Consider the following 24,988-nt stretch of genomic DNA (forward strand, 5'->3'; position numbering starts at 1 on the left):
CTATGCTGGACACTTCATACAAACGGAATCATATAATATGTGGTCTTTTGTGCCTTGCTTCTCTCATGTAACATAATGCTTGCCTATGTTACAGTATGTATCCTAATTTCATTCCTTTTCATTGATGAATAGTATTTCAGTATATGGATATAACATTTTGTTTATCCATCTATCAGTTGATGGGCATTTGGGTTGTCCCCTATTAGCTACATGATTTACAGATATTTTCTCCCATTCTGTGGGTTGTCTTTTCACTTTCTGGATGGTATTCTTTATAACACAAAAGTTCCTAATATTGGTGAAGTCTAACTTTATTTTTCTTTTATTGCTTGTGTTTTTGGTGTCGTATCTAAAGAAGGCTTTGCCTGTCCCAAGGTCGCAAACACTTATTCCTATCTTTTCTTTTAAAGTTTTATAATATATCTCTTACAGCAAACTGTGTGACCCATTTAGAGTTAATGTTTGTGTATGATATAAGGAAGTGGTCCACTTTTTTCTTGTTCATATGGATATTTGATTGCACCCAGCATCGTTTGTTGAAAAGACTATTATTTCCCCATTGAATGGTCTTAGGATCCTTGTCAAAAACCAGTTGACCGTAAATGTAAGGGTTTATTTCTTGACTCTTAGATCTGTTCCATTAATCTACACCTGTATTCTTGTGCCATTATCCCATTGTTTTCATTATGTGAAGTGTCGGTTCTCTACTTTGTTATTCTTTTTCAAGATTATTTTGGTTATTCTTGCATTTCCATGTGAAATGCAAGAATAACCAAATCAGCTTGTCAGTTCTGCAGAATTTGATAGATCTTTTTGTAGTGATTGCATTTATAATGTAGACAATTTCAGGAATATTACTGTTACTGTCTTAATAATGGTAAGTCTTCTGATTCAGAAGTGTGCCATATTCTTCAACTTATTTAGGTTTTCTTTAATATCTTAATATTTTATAGTTTTAAAATTTTAAAGCTTAAGTCTTATACTTTTTAGAAGTTTATTTCTAAGTATTTTCTTTTCAGGCTCTTGTAAATAGAATTGTTTTCTTAATTTCATTTTCAGATTATTCATTGCTAGTGTATTGATGTACAGCTGACTTTCGTATATTGATCTTTTATCCTGGTGTCTTACTGACCTCACTTATTCTAGTAGTTTCTATGGTAGATTCCTTAGGATTTTCTACATATAAAAAAAATCATGTCCTCTTTAAATAAAGATCAGTTTACTTTTTCCTTTGAAATCTGGCTGTCCTTTCTCTTTTTTTTTTTTTTTTTTTTTCCTCCTTTTTCTTGCCTAATTGCCCTAGCAGAAACTCTAGTACCATATTGTATACAAGGGGCAAAAGACTTGTTCCTGATTTGGAGAGAAAGCATGCAGTCTCTCATCATTAAGTATGATGATAGCTGTGGGTTTTTTATAGATGCCCTGTATCAAGTTGAGGCAGTTCCCTTCTGTTTCTGGTTTGTTTGGGGCAGTGTTTAAATTGTTGAATTAAAAATACTCAGTACTCCATTTTTACATTGGATTTAACATTTTGTATTTTAGAATTTATATCATATAAAGACTGCAGTAACTAAAATATCCTTCAGTTATATTATCAGCTCTTCTACTTTTTATTAAACAGTGCTTCTTCTTTCCAGTTGTGTGAAGTTGAGCAACTTTAACTTCTGTGCACCTGAGTTTCCTCATCTGTAAAACTGGGTTTGACTGATTTCATTACCTACCTTATAGAGCTTTTTAAAGACTAGACTATTTACAAGTAAAGCATTTAGAATAGCTGATGTCCCCATTGTAAGCAATAATATATCTCAGTTCTTATTAAAGATATGCATAGTTAATGCCTGAATTAATCCCAATATATTTTTTCACATGTATGGCTTGTTTAGAAGAGATTTCTTTAAGAAAATAACATTTCTTTCAGAGCTTTATTTCAATCTCATTGTCGTTGTTTACAATAATACATATCTCTCATAGTAGAAGAATATTCAAGCAAGCTTGTCTAAGTCTTCATATCTAGCCTACAAAATTAGGCAATGTAAGACTACGAAACCCTTGTTCAACATTTGGAAAGTTTTTAAGTTAGTTTGGTTTGTTTTTATGTCTTACCTTTTCCTTCAGATGACTTTGGTTCTTCAATCATGTTTCTTTTACAAAGCCATGTACTATGTCTAAAAAAACTTGAGAGGCATCTTCCTGGTTTTGATATTTAGTTATTTAGCTAAGCTACTTCCTTAGAGAACATGAATGAACAGCTATGAAAAGCAATACATCTTGCCATAAGGGACTAGATTCATTAAGGACATCCTAAATTTCTTTTTTAACATCTTTATTGGAGTATAATTGCTTTACAATGGTGTGTTAGTTTCTGCTGTATAACAGAGTGAATCAGCTGTACATATACGTACATCCCCATATCTCCTCCCTCTTGCGTCTCCCTCCCACCTCTCTAGGTGGACACAGAGCACCGAGCTGATCTCCCTGTGCTGTGCGGCTGCTTCCCACTAGCTATCTATTTTACATTTGGTAGTGTATATATGTCCATGCCACTCTCTCACTTCATCCCAGCGTACCCTTCCCCCTCGCCGTGTCCTCAAGTCCATTCTCTATGTCTACATCTTTATTCCTGTCCTGCCCCTAAGTTCTTCAGAACCATTTTTTTTTGATTGCATATGTATGTGTTAGCATACGGTATTTGTTTTTCTCTTTCTGACTTACTTCACTCTGTATGACAGTCTCTAGGTCCATCTACCTCACTATAAATAACTCAATTTCATTTCTTTTTATGGCTGAGTAATATTCCATTGTATATATGTGCCATTCATCTGGCGATGGACACCTAGGTTGCTTCCATGTCCTGGCTATCGTAAATAGAGCTGCAGCGAACATTGTGGTACATGACTCTTTTTGAATTATGGTTTTCTCAGGGTGTATGCCCAGTAGTGGGATTGCTGGGTCATATGGTAGTTCTATTGTTAGTTTTTTGAGGAACCTCCATACTGTTCTCCATAGTGGCTGTATCAATTTACATTCCCACCAACAGTGCAAGAGGTTTCCCTTTTCTCCACATCCTCTCCAGCATTTATTGTTTGTAGCTTTTTAATGATGGCCATTCTGACTGCTGTGAGTTGATACCTCATTGTAGTTTTGATTTGCATTTCTCTAATGATTAGTGATGTTGAGCATCCTTTCGTGTGTTTGTTGGCAATCTGTATATCTTCTTTGCAGAAATGTCTATTTAGGTCTTTTGCCCATTTTTGGATTGGGTTGTTTGTTTTCTTGATATTGAGCTGCATGAGCTGCTTGTATATTTTGGAGATTAATCCTTTGTCAGTTGCTTCATTTGCAAATATTTTCTCCCATTCTGAGGGTTGTCTTTTCATCTTGTTTATGGTTTCCTTTGCTGTGCAAAAGCTTTTAAGTTTCATTAGGTTCCATTTCTTTATTTTTGTTTTTTTTTTCCATTTCTCTAGGAGGTGGGTCAAAAAGGATCTTGCTGTCATGGAATGTTCTGCCTATGTTTTCCTCAAGAGTGTTATACTGTCTGGCCTTACATTTAGGTCTTTAATCCATTTTGAATTTATTTTTGTGTATGATGTTAGGGAGTGTTCTAATTTCATTCTTTTACATGTAACTGTCCAGTTTTCCCAGCACCACTTATTGAAGAGGCTGTCTTTTCTCCATTGTATGTTCTTGCCTCCTTTATCAAAGATAAGGTGACCATATGTGTGTGGGTTTATCTCTGGTCTTTCTATCCTGTTCCATTGATCTGCATTTCTGCTTTTGTGCCAGTACCATACTGTCTGATTACTGTAGCTTTGTAGTATAGTCTGAAGTCAGGGAGCCAGCCTGATTCCTCCAGCTCCATTTTTCTTTCTCAGGATTGCTCTGACTGTTCGGGGTCTTTTGTGTTTCCATACAAATTGTGAAATGTTTTGTTCTAGTTCTGTGAAAAATGCCACTGGTAGTTTGATAGGGATTGCATTGAATCTGTAGATTGCTTTGGGTAGTATAGTCATTTTCACAATGTTGATTCTTCCAATCCAAGAACATGGTATATGTCTCCATCTGTTTGTATCATCTTTAATTTCTTTCTTCAGTGTCTTACAGTTTTCTGCATACAGGTCTTTTGTCTCCTTAGGTCAGTTTATTCCTAGGTATTTTATTCTTTTTGTTGCAATGGTAAATGGGAGTGTTTCCTTAATTTCTCTTTCAGATTTTTCATCATTAGTGCATAGGAATGCAAGAGATTTCTGTGCATTAATTTTGTATCCTGCTACTTTACCAAATTCATTGATGAGCTCTAGTAGTTTTCTGGTAGCATTTTTAGGATTCTGTATGTATAGGATCATGTCATCTGCAGACAGTGACAGTTTTACTTCTTCTTTGCCAATTTGGATTCCTTTTATTTCTTTTTCTTCTCTGTCTGCTGTGACTAAGACTTCCAAAACTATGTTGAACAATAGTGGTGAGAGTGGGCAACCTTGTCTTGTTCCTGATCTTAGAGGAAATGGTTTGTGTTTTTCACCATTGAGAACGATGTTGGCTGTGGGTTTGTCATATAAGGGACATCCTAAAATTTAAAGAACTAAGTTTCTAGGCTTTTTATATCAGAGTTAAAAAAAAAATCATTTTGTGTTCTGAGAAGTCCTTTGATGGAAATTGAAAGAAAGGAGACAGATATAATGTTTTCTTATTTCCTGTTATTATGAGTTAGACATACAGATCTAAGAAGTTTCCAAATGAAATTCTTTGCATTTCTTTAGAGTCAACTATGAAAGCATCAGTTTCAACATGTGAATTTCCTTATCTTATGAACAATCGTAACATATGATTTACTCTCATCTTTTAAAATTTGAATACCAACTTAAATTGTTCTTTTAGCTATCTAGAGAAATTCCAAAATTAACAGACCTCCCCACTTTTGATACGAAATAAATTTTAGCACAAGCATCCATTTGAGTACAACTCCTAATACAGAGATAAAGTAATATAAAAACTCAGAGCACTGAAAAGAGTTCTCATGAAGTACTTGTATTAAAGCAGTTTACTTTCTCATTAGACCCTCACTAACGTTATTAAATCTTAACATCATTTTCGAGCTGTGCAGTACAAAAAAGATTAGAAGTAATACCTGAATATAGAGATGTGTAAAAGTATTTGGATGGAAGAGATACAACCTTTATTTAAAGAGGAATCTAAACAAAATGAGAGACACAGTAATATTATGACAGTGCATCATAATAGATGGACTGAAATCATCAAATAAAGTTAGAATCATTCTATATCTTTCTACTTAGCAAGGTAGGAATGTGTATGGTATATTTTAGAATGCTTTTCTTCAAAAGTGGTTAAATTTTTTTAAAGTTTGACATCTAAGGAGGTAAATATCCGTTCCTTAGAAAATTATGTCAAACATTTCATTTCCTAAAAATTGCAATAATGATATATTTTATTTTCTTAACTTTTCCTTAGGATGGCTTGATGAAAATAGCATATACCTTTACCTATTTATTAGGTTGACTCTTTTGCCTGTAATAGTAAACTATGCTATGTTAGACTCAAAATGTCAAATAAATGGTGAGTAATTATGTTAATGCAGTGGATATGAAAGCAGCTTTTGTAAACTCTGAAGTGTTATATGGAGTTCACTCTTGGCCATTTTTATCACCTTTAAGGCTGTCCCTTAAAGAAGAAGAAGGATAGGTGAATATTAGAGGCCATATGTGAGCCAAATGACTTGGCCAAAGGTAGGGTAAACTAAGGGTAGACAGATGGAGGTGGGCAATGGTGAGTTGGGTAGAGAGTAGTGATTGCTAAGAATATGCAACTTTGTGGTCTCATCAAGTGCTGTTCTTCTCCTTAGCTTTTACCTCCAATCCTAATTTTTTTTGAAGTCTTTCTCCTGTTTATCACATATATAGGCACATAAAAAGTACTTATTAAAAATTTGTGGAAAAATTAGAAACTGAGGAGTTTGAGCTTTATAGTGTGGGAAGCTTTTCAGATTTTCAGATTAGCAGTATTAACTGAATAGACTTTCTGCATTTTAGGAAAATGACTTTCATGTGAATTAGCATGGGGAGATTAGAAACAGGGAACTCAGAAAGCTATTATGGATTGGCCAAAAAGTTCAATCGGGTTATTCTCTGACAGCTTACAGAAAAACCAGAATGGACTTTTTAGCTAACCCTGTATAATCCAAATGAGAGATGTATGCAAGTTATGGGACTTTGAAAGGGAGAGAATGTTAGAAACAATGTTGGTATAAATTCAGCACTGTTTATTAATTACTGACTGGTGACTGCCTATGTTGGGGACCTTGTAACCTTGTAAAAAGGATAGGAATCACAGGTGTTTCTGAGGTTTCTAGAATGAAAGTTTGATTCATTAACCAAGATATGGAACAATTATCAAAGTAGGATTGAGAATGAATAAGGTGGGTTGTGTTTTGAATATGTTCATTGAGTGTTGACTGTGTGATATCCACTGAGAAAAGTCCCTCAGACAACTGGTAATAAACTATTTCCAACTTTATTTATCTATTATTCACATGTGAGAAGTGAGACCTAAGGAACATAATAGATATGAGCTGACACCATTAAATAGGTAAAGTCTCCAAAGGAGGTATCTGTACAGGAGGAAGACTGATGAGAACTGAAACGTGGGGGAACAATAACAAAATTGGGCCGTAGAAGGGGAACCAGTGAAGGAGATTGGATAGAACACTAAAGCTGGAACTCAAAAGAGTGAAGTATCCAACAAGGCAAAGGATAGATCACTTAAACTATGGAAGGTAAAACAAATGTTCATAGTGATTTTTTTAAGAAATGTTAATTTTAAGAGTAATATTTTTTTTTTTAATTACTGGAAGAGTTTTAAAAGGTAGAAAGTGAAAAATTAGTGCCCCTCTCCCCACTGTGTTCTTCCCTAGAGTATTAAATTTTTAATTTCTCCTGCATCTTTCTAATCATTTTTCTTGCATATGCAAGCATTACTGTATTCCTACTGTCTGAAATGCAAATTTTTTCACATTTTAACATTTCTGAAATTAGGATATATCTTACAATAGATATATATGTTAAATTTAATGAATTTTTTTCCAGAAAGACTGATATTAAATGAATACCATCTGAAAGTCTAGGAATAGAAATAATATAAAATGTAAGTGAATAAAAAATAAAAGTACATGTATATTTATAATATATCAAATCAAGAAAATGTAGTTATCTATGTATAAGAAATATATATGTATGTATGTAAAAAAATACATAAAATGATATACAATAAAATACATATAAGTACAAACACGTTTAATATACAAGTGGGACTAGGAAGATATTTATTTAGAAATGCTTTTTAACTTTGAGATGTTTTTGACATACAAAAATTCATATATATATACATAATTTCATATTTCATCAATTCTAAGAGGTACTTTTTTCTTACTTTAAGGTCTCTGAATCCAGTTTATATTTTACCATTTCTAGCATCTTAGACTCAAAAATACAGTGATTAAGTCTTTCACTTGGCTGCATATTATTCCATGGTATGAGTCTCATAATTTTCTAACCAGTCCCTTATTTACAAATTAGGGGTTTTTGTTATTGTTCATTATGATTTTTGGTTTTCATTTTGCTTTTAGCTTTTTATTATTACCAAAGATGGCTTAATTAACATTCTTTTTCTACTTTAAATGTTGTGTTTATTTCATTTTATATAAATGCCTATAAGCTATATTGCTTATTTATATACATTATTAAAATGGAATAGTGGTTAACTTCTTGGTTTTTGCCTTTTATCTTTTTTTCTTTTTATTTATTTTTATTAATTAATATTGGAGTATAGCTGCTTTACAATGTTGTGTTAGTTTGTGCTGTACAGAGAAATGAATCAGTTATATGTATACATGTATCCACTCTTTTTTAGATTCCCTTCCCATCTAGGTCACCACAGAGCACTGAGTAGAGTTCCCTATGCTATACAGTAGGTTCTCATCAGTTACCTATTTTATATATAGTAGTGTATATATGTCAATCCCAATCTCCCAATTCATCCCACCCCCCCACATCCCCCCTTGGTAACCATAAGTTTGTTTTGTACATCTGTGACTCTATTTCTGCTTTGCAAATAAGTTCATCTGTACCATTTTTCTAGATTCCACACATAAGCAATATTATACGATGTTTGTCTTTCTCTTTCTGACTTAATTCACTCTGTATGACAATCTCTATGTCCATCCACCTCACTACAAATAACTCAATTTCGTTTCTTTTTATGGCTGAGTAATATTCCATTGCATATATGTGCCACATCTTCTTTATCCATTCATCTGTCAGTGGACACTTAGGTTGCTTCCATGTCCTGGCTATTGTAAATAGAGCTGCAGTGAACATTGTGGTACATGACTCTTTTTGAATTATGGTTTTCTCAGGCTATATGCCCAGTAGTGGGATTGCTGGGTCGTATGGCAGTTCTATTTTTAGTTTTTTAAGGAACCTCCATACTGTTCTGCATAGTGACTGTACCAATTTACATTCCCGCCAACAGTGCAAGAGGCTTCCCTTTTCTCCACACCCTCTCCAGCATTTATTGTTTGTAGATTTTTTGATGATGGCCATTCTGACTGATGTGAGGGATACCTCATTGTAGTTTTGATTTTCATTTCTCTAAGAATTAGCCATGTTGAGTATCTTTTCATGTGTTTTTGGCCATCTGTATGTCTTTGGAGAAATATCTATTTATATATTTTGCCCATTTTTTGATTGGGTTTTTTGGTTTTATTTGATATTGAGCTGCATGAGCTGTTTGTATATTTTGGAGACTAATCCCTTGTCAGTTTCTTCATTTGCAAATATTTTCTCCCACTCTGAGGGTTGTTTTTTCATTTTGTTTATGGTTTCCTTTGTTGTGTAAAAGCTTTTACATTTAATTAGGTCCCATTTGTTTATTTTTGTTTTTATTTTCATTACTCTAGGCTGTGGAGGTTTTTGCCTTTTTCTAATTCATTTTCCATATTCTAATCTAGGCCTTTCTAAAAAAGTAAATGTGATTATGACAATTATGTAATATAGTATATAAATTCTTATGATATTCCCTCCAGTTGAAATACCCTACCCAAATTTTTGTTTGCCCATGAAGAATTCAGGGCTCAGCCTTGCTGTCATCTTGGAAAACTATCTTCAACCTCAAGGGTGTCTCCAGCATTGCTCGATAGCCCCCTATGCTGAACTCCTTTCAACATTTATCATAATTGTACTGCAGATGCCTTATTTATTTTTCTGTCTCTTGTATTCGGCTTCCTTAAGATCTGGGACTGTGTAGCTAGCATAAGAAGTAGCTGCCACTTGATAGGTCAGTAAATATTGAAGGAATGAATAATGCTGTGATTGTTTTTAAAATGTTTCCAAATGTTTTAAAAATATTGGCTATGAAAAGTTTTTGTTATGCTGAAAAGGAAAGTAAAAAGAGAAATTTACAAAGCTGTATGACTAGCTTAGAAGGAAATGAAAAATATGTTGGTATTACAAGTACATGCTTTTTTCTGGTTTTAGCCATCTTAAGAGGAAGCAGTAACTAAAATAAAAATGTGTTCAAGAGATCTGTTATCTACCAGCCAAGGCATTGAGAATTACGGGTCAAGAAGTGGGTACCTTTACAAAGGAAAAATTACTAAAGGCTTTGGATAAAGAACTGTAACTTTAGTCATTAGATGGTTAAATATTACCTTCCATATGTGATAACCAGGATGTTCTTGTTATATTTCACTATATATACTGAGTGCTTTCTCCTAAATGCTTCCTTCCCATACTTTACACATACACCAAAGGGAAAAAACAAACAAAGCAATCCTTTGTGCTTACGTTTCTCAGAATGATGTATGAATTACAGCTTTAAGAGGAGGGCTCTAACCTGGGCTATGTTAATAATAGGAACAATGATAATACCATTTTTTTCCCCTAACTGTATATACTGAAATAGAAGTTGACAATCTCTTATCCAACATGACTACATGATGGGTAGTAGTCACATGTACAGCACATTCCTTACTCAGAAAAGCATATCAGAATGCACTTAACTGAAAGAGAGAATATAATTTACAGTTGAACAATAGTATTAAATATTCCTTAAAGTAAAAATAAATTTAAAATTTTTTGCAAGTTTCAGTGACACTTTAGTTGAGAAACTGTACTTTAAAAACCACGTCTACATATATTTCTTTACATGCGTATAATACAGTACATATATTATTGACCCTTACAATAGACCTGTGTTTTGGGTAGTAAAGGTCCTGGTATCCTGAAAGCCAATTACAAACACTTGTCTGTCCAAAGTCACATGTTAACTAGGATTGGAGAAGAAACTAAGTCCCAAGTTTCTTCCTTCATGGGCCTGTCCTTTTTCCGTCATACCACATAGCCATGTATGGACTGAAAACGACAATCAGCACAAAAAAGTAGTGTATAAATTTTCATATACAGACACACTCAGATATACACGTTCATGTATATGCATGTATTGCTAGTGAGTCAGTCTTTAAATATCTGAAAACTGTTTTACCAGCAGCAAATATCTGAAGCTTCACTTCCACCTCTCTCTTAGAAAAACCTTAAAGTTAATAGGTTTCATGTGTATGAAGTGTTTGCACTTATCCTTATGCAGTATACCAGCACAATTCCTGTTTCTTTAAGAAAAAAAAAAAATCTGGCATCTAATTAAATGCTCCTATCAGCACAATTGTAAGATTTGATGCAAAGTTTTGATCTTGTAAGAGTTGAAGCTTTAACTCTATTTTTTTTAAGCTATCAATTTCAGACTACTTTTTGTCCTTTTTATAATGATCTCCAAAATGCCTTTATCTATCCAATCCCAATTTTGAAGATCTTACAGTTCAAGAGAATTAAAAGCAGCAAAGAACTGTCAGCAGTCCTGAACAAGAAAACACAAGCTATGGCTGAGGGAAACTTAAGGAACTTCCTAACCAAAATAGTGACTCAGATCATAGTGTTACGTCTTAAAAGGTAGGCTCAGTGGAAATACGGCTGACACATTGTACAAAGAAAGTTGTCACTGGATTGAAAGTATCACTGATCATTAAGAAAAAGGAATATTTTGTTGGTAATAAGTTTTAAGAACTTGGCAATTGATGAAAATATTGAAATTTAGGGGAAGAACTCATTAGTTCTATATCTCCGTAGCTTTTTTGTGGCTGTATGCTATAAAAATTGATAATCAGACATTAAATATATTTTACTAAATAATTTACAAGACAAATGTAGAATTTGGTATTAATATTTAATTTATTATTAAATAATACAGGACTTTAAATTCTTTTTACTTTATGTACTAACTTCCATCTATAGAATACTTAAACATAATTTAATAGCCTTCTGAAATTTGGACTACCTACCCCCCTAACTGACACTTTCAAAAAGTCTTAATTTCCTGTTGTTTAAATGTATGTGATTCAAATAGTTTTCAAATTTAAGAAATTTTGTGACATCACAGAGATTTTGGTGGCTTCTGTAGGCTTTGAAATAATTCTGTTATGGATGGAGCAAAGTCTTTGCTCCATGGATCTACAAGCAAAGTCTCTGAACATTTAGGGAAATAAAAGTTTCAAAGCCCATGCATTGTTTTCTAAAAGAGAGAACTATAACCATTCTAACTATTTTGAAAAAAAAATGTTAATATTACTATTTTAAGAAAATGTTAATATAAGTTTTAGGTAAATTGGTTAAATAAACTTTGTCTTCTGGTTTTTTTGACAGCTCTCAACTCTTCCTACATAGTACGTTAGAAACACTGTACTTCTAGAAGTTGACACAGTATAGCAAATGCCTCTAGAGTATCATCTTTTAGTGATAAACTAGGTCAATGAAACCATGCAAATTTATTTTCAATATATTGCTTCCTGTAACGGGTATTTCTGTTTGTTACCATACAAACATCTAGAAATAAGCGTGTAGAAAATTTTCATCAAAATTCATCAAATTTGAAACGTTTGTTTGAGATTGTCTAACTTAAAATATAAGCTGTGTGATATAAACAAAATTTACTCTGGGAACCAAGGAACCTACCTCATAGACCAGTTAAATTATCATACCAAAGAAGTTCTTATGACTCCTGATCAGGAGAGACAGGGTTGTGTATTAACACACTGTACAAGGAGAAAACAGTGGTGTTAAGTACAGGTGTCCAAACAAACATCCAAAGGATGGACCTGCCAAATTGCAGACCTTGATTTGCTATCCAGCTTTTTCTCGTATAGCATACTCCAGAGTGAGTAGCAGCAAGGATTTACTCACTTAATGATCGTTAGTGATTCTCCTGGGCAAGGTTGAGGAGACCAGAAAATATGTAATAAATTTTAGAAAGCTTGCCAAAAGTGATTAGAGTCAAAATAGTTTGGGCAGTTATTAAGTGAAGCTTCACTTACCTGAAAACTGCATTCATCCATAACATCTTATTTCCTCATAGTAAGAGATGAATGAGAAATTCTTAGTCATAAAATGCGGTATAGAGGCCATTCAAAGGACTTATTTTGTTCCTATTTTAAAAGAGGATTTATGGGTCAAGTTATACTATCAGCTAATTACAGTGATCACTTGTCCATGTTCAAAAATAGAAATTAATTAGAGCTTATTAGGTGAAAAGACTATTGATTTTGCTGTCTTTAAGAACGTTAGATTCTAAGCTTTTTTAGTTTAGGGACTATCTGTTGGTCATCTTTATACTGTCAACATCTAGATACCCTGTTTGACATGTAACAAGTGTTCCATAAACCTTTAAGGAAGGAATGAAAGAATAGCCTTCATATGTATGTAAGATAGAAAATCTATTTTTTTTTAAATTAATTAATTTATTTATTTATGGCTGTGTTGGGTCTTCGTTTCTGTGCGAGGGCTTTCTCTAGTTGCGGCAAGCGGGGGCCACTCTTCATCGTGGTGTGCGGGCCTTTCACTATCGCGGCCTCTCTTGTTGCGGAGCACAGGCTCCAGACGCGCAGGCTCAGTAATTGTGACTCACGGGCCCAGTTGTTCCGTGACATGTGGGATCTTCCCAGACCAGGGCTCGAACCCATGTCCCCTGCATTGGCAGGCAGATTCTCAACCACTGCACCACCAGGGAAGCCCAGAAAATCTATTTTTATTATTATTATTATTTTTTTTTTTTGGCTGCACTGGGTCCTTGTTGCTGCGTGCAGGCTTTCTCTAGTTGCGGCGAGCAAGGGCTACTCTTCGTTGAGGTGCATGGGCTTCTCATTGCGGTGGCTTCTCTTGTTGCGGAGCACAACCTCTAGGCGTGCAGGCCTCAGTAGTTGCAGCACGCGGGCCCTAGAGCACACAGGCTTCAATAGTTGTGGCACGTGGGCTCAGTAGTGTGGTGCATGGGCTCTAGGGCATGTGGGCTTCAGTAGTTGTGGCACGCAGGCTCAGTAGTTGTGGCTTGCAGGCTCTAGAGCACAGGCTCAGTAATTGTGGCACATGGGCTTAGCTGTTCCACAGCATGTGGGATCTTCCCGGACCAGGGATCGAACCCGTGTCCCCTGCATTGTCAGGCAGACTCTTAACCACTGCGCCACCAGGGAAGTCCCAGAAAATCAACTTTGACTTAGTTATAAGAGTATTTTGTTTCTAACATAGCTTCCAGTTGTAGCTGTTTATCTTAGACGTGAGTTTCTTAGAAATGGAGATTCTCATGCTTAGGCCCCACATTTTCTAATTCAGTAGATCTGGGATAAGGCTGAGGAATCCACATTTTATTAATAAGTACTGTGGATGATTATTTTACAGGTACTAAATGAACCATGCTGAGAGATACTGCACCCAAACCCATACCCAGTTCATACCTGAACTGCCACAGCCATTCTCTTTTCTTTTTCCAATTTGTATCAAACTTTACCTTTCTTTTTTTAAGTATAATATTGATATTATTTTTACCTCACTTCCCTGTAATATTGTATTTAACATAATGTGGATCCTGGACCACCAGCATCAACATCGGCTGGGTGATTTAATAAAGTATTCCCAGGAGAAATTGTTTATCAGTGATGTTCCTAGTTGTGAGAACATAAAATCTAATTCTGACCAGCATCTAGCACAGTGCCTGGCTCCTAAAATAGCCACACAATATCTGTTGAGTGAATAGATAGAAGAGAGGAAGGATGTTAGAAGGATTAAAAGATCTACTTGTTTTTCTATTTCCCAACCTGCAGTCGTTTAGGGTTTTTTTTTTTTAATGGAATGAGGGGCATATCAGGCAGAGGTAGGCATGCTTGCAGTAGCCAACTAATAAGAAGAAATAGGAAAATGTTAGAAAAGATTTAAGAAGTCAAAAAGTATGGTCACCTGGGTCCTATTATGATAAGGGCAAATAGCACTACTCTCATTGACAGCTAAGGTCACCTCTATAAGTACAGCACAGTCACTGAATTTTTTTAACCAGAAGAGATTCCAATTTTAATAAGAATAAATTTGCATTACCAAGAAAAGTTATATTATTCTAAAAAGTTTATTCTATTAAAAATATAGGGAAATGTATTATGTGTATTTAGAAAAATGCCCTTAAATATTTTAAATGATGAATAGAGTGCTGTGTTTTAATTATCTGGAAAAATCTCCTTAAAATTTCTAAGTCTTTGATGGTTCCAGATGACTGAGATGTTATTGTATCTTTTCAGCATGATGACCTCTTCACTTATGGGATGTGTGTGTGTGGGTGGGTGTGTGTGTGTATGTGTGTGTATGTATATGTTCCTTTTGGGATACTGTTCACTAATGACTACTTTGCACATTGTCATCTTGGAGTTAAATGTTTTTGATAAATGACTTTTATATTATTTTAGAGGAAAGAGCTTTGAAGTCAGACTTGAGCTATGATTCTGCCCATGTGACCGCTCCAACTTTGTTTCCTCACTAGCAAAATGGGAATAATTTGCTTGCTGCATAGATCTATTGTATTATGGGGATTAAGTGAGATAATTCACTGAGCACAATGCCTCGCACATTGAAAGTTCTCAATAAATAATCAAATCTATTTTTAGAAGATTGGAAAAAGAGAATTTTATATGTATTGTGGTAGTTTTTTAGATCTGCTCCTTCGTGTTTTTATTTTTCTGTAGACTAAATCTACTTAGTCTACTGTTCAAAGTCTACTGTTCAAAAACTAGAATGAAAATAAAATACACATAGACAATGCATAAATTACCCTCTGTTGCTTTTACCTCTTAGTGTAAACAAAAGTTCTCTAGGCTTTCAATAGGAATGGATCTTTAGTGAAGTACATCCATATGGCAATTCTAAAATATAAAAATGAACTTTTTTAATATTGAATAAGCATAAAAATCAAATTATGTTGCTCGAAAAGGAATACTCATACATCTTTTCCCATCTTGCATAACACAAAAATAGCTAACTGCTTTTGCTCATAAAAATCATATTTAGAGGGTGACTAAGCATGAGACAGTTCCCAAACAAATCTTTGAGAAAGTTATGCAGGTGTGGAAGTGAGATTTCAGTTGTAATCAGTTTCTTCATCTAGGTTAGTTCAGTGACGGTAGACTGGTAAATTTTTTAAATCATCTGTTAGCCATACATCATTTTTCAAGATATTTTGTATATCACTGGAATATTAAAACCTAATGTGATTTGTTTTTAACCAGAACCTGGTTTTGTAGGCTCTAGCTACTATGTTCTTTCTTTTACAGGCACATATATACATTTCCATAAGAATATTTGTTCATTTACATAAAATGCATGAAACAGAGAACACTTATCTGAAGGATGATTTAGTAATCTGTCATCTTATGTATTCATATACTATTGTTGCTGCATAAAAATAATTGGATGGTCCATTATTAACAATAAAATTTTTAGTAGAAAGTGGGGATATTGATAGCACCATACCAGAATGTTACTTTAAAAAAAATTCAGTTAGTGTCTCAGAATACATAATTTGAAGGGATTATTTACAAATTATACCATTTCAAGTAAGTTATTCTCAGTAGAATATTGAGGTATGAATTTGCCCTTGTTTATCTCCAAGTTTTAATTTTCATTTGGATAAGCTTTCCTACTGTGACATTTCTGCCTTTACTTCATTTTCTTCTTTGTTTTTCTTGTCATTTTAGTTGTCAAACATAGAAAATAGAACGTATAAGTAAAACCATCCTATTTTCAGAAAAAAGGCAAGTTAAACATACTATTTTTAACTTATTTTGAAAAGAAAAATAATTGTCTCAAAATTCACATTACATTACGAAAATTTATTTGCAAAGGGTAATGAGGATAGATATCCAAATTGCCATGCATGTCACAAAGAAAATATTCCTCTGGAGTTATCTGGAATGTGAAGAAAATATTTTTCTGCTAAATAGCTGTGTATCATCCAACCTTTGAACAAAATTTGACTTTACTTCTACTTATCATGCCTAGCTCTTGTTTATCTTAATGGTTAGATAGAGACAGACAGACATATACATTTACATTTATATTTTTAAATTCTTAGCACTGAAACAAGAAAGATATGTAGTAATTTCTTTTAAATGTGTTACGTAAATGTGTTTAAATGTGTTTTTTTACAAAATATCATATTGCTGAGTTTTACTTTTTAACCCTGTCTGAAGCTCCCTCTATTTAAGAGGAATCCTCATATCACTGTGCAGAGTGACAACTGATATACTTCATTGGACTTCTTCCATATTACTTTATGTTCATTATTTTATTTTGTTGTTTGCTCTGTTCCCTTTCCTTTCTTTTTACTGATCTGTTCAAATTACTTATTAATTTCATTTTTCAGTTTGTTATTATTTCCTTTTGTGCCTTGTTAATCTGGAAATAATGTGCTTTTTTATTTTAATACTCATTATCTGACATATATTTCTCCACAGTTACATGAAAACCAGAAACCAAATAAACTCTCCGCCAATCCACTCTATTCCCCTCTCCTAGATGAAAGCTTTAGAATGTTTTAATTCCCCATTCCATTCCCCTTCCCAAATGACCTTTAGGGTGGCCTTTTACTTTCCTTTACCCCCTTCCAACTCAGTTTTGCTGACATAGTTCAGTACTTTTAGTTCCAGATTTATTAGACTTTTCCCTTGCCATATGTCTCCTCTGTTTTAAGAATCCTTACTTCATAGTTATGTTACAAATTCCCAGTCAATCATTTACCATTTAGTTTTAACATACATATTGCAAGGCTATTGCACTGTTTTCTATTATTCATCATCTTCTGTCTTGGGGTTTCTATTCTGATTCATATGTTGTTTGGTTCAAGTACTTTTTTGAGCATTTTCGTTAGATGGTTTAGACGAGTAGTATTATTTCTCATGGTTGTATATCCACAGTTCTTTCTTCTAACCTGCACAATGTATGGTATACTTAGTTGGGCATAGAATTGTTTGTTGGCAGTCTTTTCCTCAGTATAAGGATGTATAAAACATGTCTAACATATTGTGAAAGTCTGTGGAAATGTCTTAACTAGTTTGAACTTTATTTTGCCTAAAGCATTTTAAATTGACAAATCACTTAAAATTATCATCAGAATTAATTATAAAATAATTTTTGTAATGTCAGATTAGGTGAATGTATTTATGAAATATCCTTGAAATTGCTATAGGTTTTGTATAGCCTGCTCAAAGTAGTTTCAACCTGTACAGCAAAACAGAGTAAGGAAATAGCACTTTACTCTCGATGCCTCTTGAGTATCTCTTACTCTAAAGAGTAAGAGATCTTCAGATCCTGACATTTGGAGATCCTCCTACAAATAGAACATCTTATCTGATTAAGCTGATTAACTCTCAGTGAAGCCCACAGTTGACAAGTCCTACCCAGACACATTCTTTTGGTGTTTCATTCTTAATATGAGTGAATGTCCAACAGTTCATTCCAACAATTTTCCAGTAATTTAAGGAAAGCCTACGACATGAAAAACATGATAAATCTAAACCAACAGAGGGAACTGACAATGAAGGTAGCCAGACAATTAAAATACAAAAGCAAAAAGAAAAGAAATATACACAAGTTAGAGAAAAACAAACTATATCCTCAAAGAGTTAAGAGAAAATATGCAGTCCATTAAATAAGAAAATACAAAATTCATTAAACAAGGTGCTATTTAAATTTTTTAAATTAGAAAAGGCAGAACTCTGAAGTTAAAAATACTATAACATAAATAAAATTTAATTATAAACTTTAATAGGCTGGAAAAGAAAGTATGGTGAGCTCCTAGAAAATAGAACAAGAAGCAAAGAATAAGAAACCAAAAGGCAGAAAATACATGAGATTCAAGGCTTAACCAGGAGCCCCATGATATTGCAAATAGGACTTCCATAAAAGAAGAATAGAAAAAAGTAGAGGGGAAAAGAAATTGTCAATGAAATAAGATATATTATTAAATTTCTCAGAACTGAAGGATATGAGTCTTCACACTGAAAAAGCCCACTGAATATCCAGCACAATAAATGAAAAATATGCATACCACAGAAAATTTTCACAAAATTTCAGTATACCAAGGATAAAGAAAAAATGGTAAGAGCTTCCCAAGGGCAAGGAATGGGGATAGTTCACATCCAAAGGAGTATAATGGCATTGGACTTCTCCACAAATACACTGTGGAACAATTTCTTCAAAATTGTAACGGAAACAATTTTATTACTTAGAATTTTATCCCCAGACAAATCAAGTGTGATGGTAGAATAGAAAGAGTACTCCCTCCAACCCCCCAAAAATACTTTCCATGGACTGATTCCTAGGAAATTACTGCAGAATGTGATTTTGCTAGATGATTAAGTAAATTATGACAGAAAAAGACATAGACAACTGAAAATAAGGGATCCCACTCAGGAGAGGGATAAAGAAAAGTGTCAGCATGGCTGCTATTCAGCAAACCAAAAAGACAGCCAGTTAACATTGTACTCTTAAAAGAGAACCTTCAAGAAGGAACTCCCCAGGAAACAAAGGAAAGTGATATGTTTAAGCATATAGAAAAAATATTGATATGCATGTTGCAGTGATGTTGGAAGAGTACATAATAATTGTATTAAGTACCTAGAAAACTAGGTTAGTGAAAAAAATGAGGAAATTATTAACTCCAGAAGAAAAAAATAGGCATGGACCTAGTTCACTTCTTGCCCTGTAGTGTTTATAAGTCATGATACATAAACATTGGCTATTCGATTAACCCAAAATTATAACATTATTTTGGCATCAGAGATGTGTAGAAATGTGGAATAAGTAAGTGTACAGAAGAGTTAAGTCTTCATATATGATTGGGAATCAACCAATAGTGTTTAAAATTGACAAGTGAAGAAATAGAAGAATAAGAATATCATTTAGAAGTATATAGGTTAATCCCAAAGGAAAAAGCCAGAAGAGTTGAGCATGATTGCCTCTCGGGACATAGAATAGAAAGGTATGTGGCAGAAGAATGCTGTTTTTCACTAGAAGTCTTTTAATATTATTTTACTTCATAAACTACATACGTATGTTACCTTGATAAAAATAAAATCAATTTGAAAAATATAATATCCTACTTTTTGTGAAAGTAAGAGTTAATTTTGTGTTGTTTAGCCCTCTTCTATTCCTGATTTGACTTGAGATCTTTCTTCTTTTTTTTTTTTTAAAAAAAAAAGGCATTTACAGCTATAAATTTCCCTCTGAACACTACTTTAGTTGAATCATACTGGTTTTGGTGTATTCTGTTTACATTTTTATTCATTTAAAATATTTTCTGATTTCTCTCGTGATATCTTATTTGACTCATTGATTATTTAGGAATGTGTCATTTAATTTCCACATATTTGTGAATTTCCATGTGCATTTAAGAATGATAGTCTACCGTTGTTGGTTGGAGTGTTCTATAGATCTCTGTTAGGTCCCGTTGATTTTTAGTACTCTTTAAGTCTTTTATTTCCTTACTAATTTTCTGCCTAGTCTGTCCATTGTTGAAAATGGAATAGCGGAGTCTCCAACTATTATTGTTCAATTGTCTATTTTTTCCCTTCAGTTATGTGAGTTTTTGCTTCAAGTATTTTGGGACTTTTTTGTTAAGTGCATATATGTTTACAATAGTTATGTCTTTCTGATAAACTGACTCATTATTATAAAATGCCCTTCTTTATCTCTAGTAAAAATTTTTGTCTTAAAGTCTCCTTTGTCTCATATTAGTGTATCCATTCCAGCTCTCTTTTGGTTACTGTTTGTATGGCATATTTTTTTCATCCTTTAAGTTTCAACCTGTTTTTGTCTTTGAATCTAAAATGTTTCTCTTGTAGACAGTATATAACTGGATCATATTTTTTAATCCATTCTGCCAATTTCTGACTTTTGATTGGGGTGTTTATCCCATTTATATATAATGTAATAACTGATAAGGTAAGAATTACATCTGCCATTTTGCTACTTGCTGTCTGTGTTTTTTATTTTTTTTTTCGTTATTACCACCTTTTGAGTTCGATAGATTTTTTTTTTTAGTATACCATCTTAATTCTCTTGTTGCTTCTTTTGCTGTATTTTTCAGCTATTTTCTTAATGGTTGCCCTGGTGACTATAATTAACATCTTAACCTAAAACAATCTAGTTTAGATTAATACCAACTTAATTTCATTGCAAAAGCTTTGCTCCACTATAGTTTCATTCCCTTCTTTACTTTGTACTACTATTGTCATATAAATTACATTTCTTATACACTATCAATCCATCAACAAAGTTTTAAAATTATGCAGCTGTCTTTTAAATCTTATAGAAGAAAAGAATTACAATAAAAAAATATATGTATACTGTCTCTTATACTTATCTATGTAGTTACCTTTACTGGTGCTCTTTGTAATGTAGATTACAGTTATTGTCTAGTATTAGTCTGAAGGATTCTCTTTTTTATTTCCTGGGCAGAACTGCTAGCAACATATTCCCTCAGTTTTTGTTTTTCTGGAAATATCTTGATTTCTCCTTCTTTTTTTTTTTTTTTTTTTTAATATTATTATACCACTCTGTTTTTTTCCTTTGGGTTTATTTATTTATTTATTGCTGTGTTGGGTCTTCGTTTCTGTGCCAGGGCTTTCTCTAGTTGCGGCAAGCGGGGGCCACTCCTCATCGCGGTGCGCGGGCCTCTCACTATCGCGGCCTCTCCTGTTGCAGAGCACAGGCTCCAGACGCGCAGGCTCAGTAATTGTGGCCCACGGGCCCAGCCGCTCCGCGGCATGTGGGATCCTCCCAGACCAGGGCTCGAACCCGTGTCCCCCGCATCGGCAGGCAGACCCTCAACCACTGCGCCACCAGGGAAGCCCCTCTCCTTCGTTTTTAAAGAATAGTTTTGCTGGATGTAAGATTCTTTTTTGACAGTTGTTTTCTTTAAGCACTTTGAGTATGTCTTCCAAGTGCCATTTGGCCTCCATGGCTTCTGATGAGAAGTCAGCCTTTAATCTTACTGAGGGTCCCCTGTACACAATGAGTCTATTTTCTGTTGCTGTTTTAAAGATTATCTGTTGTCTTTGTTTTGACATTTTGACTATGATGTGTTTGAGTGTGGATCTGTTTGAGTTTAGTGTACTTTTGTTGAGCTTCTGGAATATTAAGATTAATGTTGCTTTTTTCGGTATATTTGGGGAGTTTTCAGTTGTTATTTCTTCAGATATTCTTTCTGCTCCTTTCTCTCTCTCCTCTCCTTCTGGGACTTCTGTTTTGCATTCCCTGGGATGCTGGATGCTGTCCCACTGGTGTCTGTGGCTCAGTTAATTTTTTTAAATTCTTTTTGCTTTTTGCTTCTTATATTGGATAATCGCAATTGACCTGTCTTCAAGTTAACTGATACTTTTTTTCTGCCAGTTTATATATGCTGTTCAAACTTTAGTTATTTTACTTTTCAATGCCAGAATTTGTTTTATTATTTTTTAAAAATTTTCTCTCTTTATTGTGATTCAGTAGTTGGTGAAACATCATTTGCATATTTTCATTTAATTCTTGGGCATTTTTTTTTTTAGTTCTTTGAACTTATTTATTATAGGTGATTTAAAATCTTGTCTAATAAGTCTAACTTTGGGGCTTCCTCAGAGACAGTTTCTATTGATTGCTATTTTTCCTATTTATGAGCCATACTTCCTTGTTTGCATATCTCATATTTTTTTGTTAAAACTTGACATTTTGAATAATTATCAACTCTAGAAATCAGATGCCATCCTCCCTAAGGTTTGTTATTGTTGCTGTCTCTGTTGTTGTTGCTACTTGTTTTTTAAGTGATTTTTCTATAAAGTCTGGATTATTTGTTATTTTTGATCACTAAAGTCTCTGTTCTGTTACCTTAGTGGCTATCTAATGATTGATGGGAGGTTGAACTAATAAATTTCTTAGCCTTCCCTGGGAAGGCTCTGTGTGTGTGTTGGGGTATGTTCTCAATGCTCCATCAGGCAGTTTACAACTCTGCCTTAGACTTAGCCTTCACTTTCTCCTTACACAGAGCCTCAAAGTCAGCCAGAGGTGAGAGCTTAGAACCTTCTCAGGTCTTTCATGGTCATGCGCAAAGCCCTATGACTGTTCATGACCCTCCAGGGTATGTTGGACCTTTTCATAGCCCTGTGTGGACATCCCATTCTCCAGTTTTCCCTTTAATTTTTTTGATCAGCCTCTTGTTAGTCCCAACTATCAAAGCCACCTCCAATAGCTTTAGTGTTAAACAGTTGCTGCTGATTGTCCTCAACAAATGCCCTGGGGGGAGGACTGTTTTTACAGAGGTAGGTCTGAGTCAAATGAAATGAAGTGCAAAATGGAACCATGTAATGACCTGCAAGATTAGTCAAATAGTGACAGTTCTCTGGGGATGGACATTTTGGGGAACTCTAAATCTGTACTAATCCCTTAAGTGGCTGATAAACTGCAAGTTTATATAGCTACCAGAATTATGTGGCTCTTGGTTTTCAAGGCTACTCCAGAACCTGAGAGGGGAATGGGATTAACAAAAATTAAAATGTCATAAGATTTGCTCTTCTTACCAAGATTCAGCCATTTATCTTGAATAAACAGTCCTTGGATTGTCATTAAACCTTCAGTTAATTTCCAGAGTTTTGAAAAAGGTGATTTTGACAGTTTTTTCCAGTATTATCATTGCTTTTATGCAGAAGCTATTTTTGGAGGTCTTTATTCTACCATTCCAAATATCGATCTCTGTTTTTTAAAAACAATTCAAATAGTACAAATAGAACAAAAGAGTACTGTAAATAAGATTTCTACCCTAAACACCTTTTTTCCCCCGTCCCAACTGGAATATTAACTAGTATTAGCAATTGTGTTCTTCATAAATATATGCCTAGAGAAGCATATATGTGTATAGAGATAAGATCTATGTTTCCTTTTTACATATAGAAATATACTGTATACTATATTCTATACCATTTTCTTTGCACTTGATAATTTACCTTAGATATTGGTCCATATTGATCCATATTGATGAAGCTATCTTAGTCTGGTTTTGCTCTTGTTGTAGTTGTTTGGTATTCCATGATGGATAGTCCATTATTTATGCATTTTCTAGTATCAGATATTTGGGTTGGTCTACTGTGTTTTTATTTCAAACAACGATGGAGTAAACATTATTGCATTTACATCTTGACCGTGTGTGCTGATATCACTATAGGATAAATCCCTACCTATGTAATGTAAGGTGTATTTGTTTTTAAATTTTGATGGATGTTGATAAATTGCTGCTCCAGTGATGTTTCATCAGTTTATACTTCTGTCCCTGGTGAAAGAGAATGCTGTTTCTCCTCACCCTTGCCACATTGTATTACAAAATACATTTTGCCAATTTCAAAGATGGAAAAATATATCGTTTTAATTTTCTTCTCTAATACCTTTTTACTAATACCTTTTTACATATTTGTAAATCTTCCTCCACCACCACACACCGCCCTTAAGAGTGCCTCTTTTCATCTCCTTCATTCATGTTTTTTTTTAAGCAAGTTTTTGATTTGTAATAGATCTTTGTGAGTTAGGGTGATTAGACTTTAGGTCTGTTTTATGTATTACAAATATTCCTATCTCTAGTTGATTGTTTATCATTTGGCATAGTTTACAGTATTTTTTTTTCTTAATTTTTTAAAAATAGTCAAATTTTTCAGTCTTCTTCCTGTGGTTTTATGTCTTTTTAGAAAGGTCTTTGCTTCTTCTAAGTTTATGAAAATTCAAACAATTTCTTCCAAGAACTTATTGTTCCATTTATTCATTTATTTGGCTGGTTCATTGTGAGTGCTAACGAGTTATCTCTGCACCATTCCCCTTGATTTAAAATGCCACTCCTTTTGGGTACTAAATTCTTTTATGTATAAAGAATATTTCTGGACTCTTCATTCTTTGCCATTGATGTCTTTGCCAATTGGTCCCTTCTCTAGTGCCAAATTTTAATGTTTATTTTTTCCATGAGACCTTTAGAATCAGCTTGTCTAATTCTGTTTCCTTCTTGAAGAAACAAATCCTGTTGTTACTTTTGTTGATATTACATTAAAAAAAACAGTGATCTCAAATTTTTGCATGTATCAATCAGGATCATGTGGAAAGCTTGTTAAAACATAGTTTGTTGGACCCTACCTTTAGAGTTCCTGATACACTAAGTCTGGGCTGGGGCTTCAGAATTTGCATTTCTAGTAAATTCCGAGGGTGACATTGATGCTGCTGGTCTGAGGCACCATACTTTGAGAAATACTGCAGTAAATATATTTATACATTAATTTTGGGATAGTTGTTACCCTTCCAGTGTTAACATCATTCTAACAACAAGGTATGTTATTTCATTTTTGTCCAGTTTTCCCAGTAGAGTTTCAAAGTTTTCTTCGTATTGATCCTACTTAAGTTTTAAGTTTATTCCTACGCAGTTTATTTTTTGTTGCTTTTGTAATAAAGGTTAGTTTATAGTTTCACTTAATATCAGAGACATCCCTCCTTTATTTGGCAATTTGTGAATTATTGTTTATTTATGGTTAACAGTTCCTCCTTGTTCAGCTTCT

General features: G+C 33.8%; 1 protein-coding gene and 1 long non-coding RNA gene across 24 annotated transcripts in view; one reads left to right on the top strand and one right to left on the bottom strand.

The window, feature by feature from the left end:
* MBD5 (methyl-CpG binding domain protein 5) overlaps positions 1-24,988 on the top strand; it is a 421,403-nt gene that overhangs the window by 85,330 nt on the left and 311,085 nt on the right. The window lies entirely within an intron of this gene.
* LOC309662475 overlaps positions 20,947-24,988 on the bottom strand; it is a 653,064-nt gene continuing 649,022 nt past the window's right edge. Inside the window, exon 2 of the long non-coding RNA XR_014264720.1 lies at positions 20,947-21,104. This is a non-coding gene — a long non-coding RNA (uncharacterized lncRNA). The remainder of the gene's footprint in view (positions 21,105-24,988) is intronic.

Source organism: Balaenoptera physalus (genome assembly GCF_965194825.1).
Source record: "Balaenoptera physalus genome assembly, chromosome: 6".
Classification (NCBI taxonomy): Eukaryota; Metazoa; Chordata; class Mammalia; order Artiodactyla; family Balaenopteridae; genus Balaenoptera; species Balaenoptera physalus.